The sequence below is a fragment of the Tupaia chinensis genome, unplaced genomic scaffold, assembly GCF_000334495.1.
Source record: "Tupaia chinensis unplaced genomic scaffold, TupChi_1.0 Scaffold000394_1, whole genome shotgun sequence".
Taxonomy (NCBI): domain Eukaryota; kingdom Metazoa; phylum Chordata; class Mammalia; order Scandentia; family Tupaiidae; genus Tupaia; species Tupaia belangeri.
The window spans coordinates 2,461,903-2,464,902 of record NW_006159896.1 but is presented as its reverse complement, the minus strand read 5'-3'; positions in this window follow the sequence as shown (position 1 = coordinate 2,464,902).

Sequence of the window (3,000 nt, the reverse complement as noted above, 5' to 3'; positions counted from 1 at the left end):
GCTTGTCCCGGAGGCGCTGGCCTCGCAGACACGCCTCCCCCTGCGGCCAAGCCCTGCTCTGCTCCCCAGGGCCTGTGTCCTCTCGGGGCGGAGTCCCGCGCCTCTGCGACCCCGCAGCCAGCCTGCCCGGCTTTTCCTCCCTCCTCACACCCGGGTCCCACCTGGGAGCTGGGAGCGGAAGGGGCGGCCCTCGTCCTCCTCTCCTAGGCAGCTCTCTGTCGCCCACAGCAGGGGTGGGGACGGCGGCGGCAGACCCCTGTCCCTACTGAGGCCAAACCCAGCGGCAGCTGCCAGGATAAAAGCCCCCGCAGGATCCTTAATGTGGCGCGGGCCGGGCTGGCCTCGTCTCTGCGTCCTCAGCCCCGGAGCTCCAGCTCGGCGGACGGCGGGGAGTCGGCGTCCTGAGGACAGGCCCACCGCGTCCCGGTCCCTGCGCGCCCAGCGCGGGTGGTTCCGCCCGGTGCGGCACTCTCTCACCCGGACCTTTACTCAGACTCTTCGCTCTGCTCCTTTACCCTGGGTGACGTCTACCCAGCCCCGCCCCAGGGGAAGGGGCCGAGCCCCAGGCGCAGCCCGGTGCCTTGTCAGAAAGCCGAGCCTGTCCCAGTCCATGTCGTGCCCGTCTCCCCTAGACTGGGAGAGCCAGACAGCCGTGGTCGCCGCCCTCACGGTGCTCACACTCTTGTTGGAGCAGGGAGGAGAACGAGTGCCTCGAGGCCCAGCCATGGTGGTGCAGGCGGTAGGGGGCCACTGTGATTCCGGGCTCAGGTCTGAGGTTCGCCTGAGCTGGCCGGCATGTCATCCTGGCCAGCTGGGAGGACGGTGGCGTAGTGGGCCCTGTCCAGCGTCCCTGTCTCTCTCATGAATAATAGAAATAAAACAGATTTTAAAACAAAAGTGTACCAAAGGATGAGGCTTCAGAGACAAGCCAACTAGAGCACTTTGGCCTGCGGTAGAGTGTTGAGAAACGCGAGGCCCCATGGAACTTTCCAGAATGTCGGAAACATCCTGTAATCCACACTGATACCTGTGGCCATTGAACACTTGTACTGTGGCTAGTCAACGAAAGAACTAAATTCTAAATTTTATTTATCTTTAATTGAAATAACCACCCACCACTGCGGATGGCAGTGCAGGGGTAAAACGGCCGCTCCACAAGGCAGAGCGGTATCTGGACATGGACGGAGGACTCCGGAAGTGCACGCACACCATCTGGGGCGGGCTGTGGCTTGTCGAGGTTTGAGTAGGGCCATCAAAACCCTGCCACGGGTTCTCTCTCTCTCGCTCGCTCATGGAGGAAATAAACAAACATTGTGGCTAGCGTCCATTATAGGACAGGGCCAGGTTGAATTTTCTTCTCTTTTTCAGAATTCTGGCTTTTACTACCCAGTTCTTTGTCTTCTTGACCTTACACCTGAAATAATCGCTTTGAGGCCTCCAAAGTTTTTTTGTTCTCTGACACTCCAAAACATTATCACCTAAATCTTAAGACAATAATGGTTATTACTTTTTCAATCATAAAAATAATTTGCATTTATGAGAGGAAATTTGAAAAATCAAAAATACAAAGAGGGTAATTACATTTTTCTTTACCAGTAATCCCACCAGGTATCATCTACTCTTTTTCCTTTGTGTGTGTGTGTGTGTATTTATATTTAACCTTTTAACTTACCTTTTCACTTAGTGGTATACTGTAAGGATTTTCCCACATCCTTAGACATTTCTTAAGGAAATTATTTTAAACTCTTGTATGGTCTTTTGTCAAATGAATGTAAACTTAAAAAAAAAAAAATTGGTGTTGCCAGAGGACACATGCACTCACCAGAGAGAGAAAAAACACCCCCTAGTACGATCTGTTTATTCCGTGATCTGTTTTCTCCACTTTTCTGCCTTGATATGAGTCAGGCCTTTGGACACATGTACTTTGCATGTTTTCAAACCAGTGGGGCCGGGATTCAAACTACAGTCAATCATGTGTGAGCTATGTGAACTACTGAGCTACAGAGCCAGCCTTAAATCATCCTTTTTCTATTGGGCATGTAGCTTACTTTGTTTTTTGCTCTTAGTAAAGATGGAGTAAATTCATGTGTGTTAGTGTCTCAAAGAAGAGGCAATCATTTCAGTGAGATAAGTTCATAAAAGTGATGGGAATTATTGGATCAAAGAAAATGAACAGTTTAAAGGCTTTAGAGCATGATGCCAATTGCTCACCAGAAAGATGTACCAATTTGCAGTTCTACAAAGAGCATATGAGCATGCCTGTTTTTTCCTACACTTAATGCTAAGCATTAATCAATATTGTCCAAAAAGGTGTCTTGTTTTAATTTGAATTTCTTTGTTTTGTAGTGGGGTATAACTTTTTCCTCATACTTATTCATAATTTATATGTATTTTTATGAAATATATATTCACATACTTTATTTTTCTTTTTGAAATGTTTGTCTTTCCTTACTGAATTAAATAACTTTTTATTTATTAAGGATTCTTTTTTAAATCAAATATCTAGAAAATATTTCTTCTAGTTCATTACTTGTCTTTTTATTTTCTTTATGTTTTTTTGGTTTGGTTTTTTGATTTTAGGTTCTTGCCATAGGGTATATGTGCTCACCAGAGAGAGACAGAGACAGAGAAAAATGAGAACTCACCCCCTAAGGGGGGATGGCCATGATGCAATCCCTTGTCCTCTAGGGATTTGGGACACACACACACACACACACACACACACACACACAGGTTTCTGGTGTGATTTTTTTATTATTATTTATATTCATTCACTGTACATCATTATAGCATACAAAATGAGATTTTTCCATTCACAGTACACTGTATATTGGCTCAATCAAGCACATCAACATATGTGTTATTGTCAACACATAATTTTCCATTTCTTGCTTTCTGTATATTTTGCCTTTTTTCCCATCCTTGATTCCCTATCTCACCCTCTGCCATCTCCCACCCTCCTCCCACATTGTGTCTGGTATCTATTGTTGCTTTCTCTGC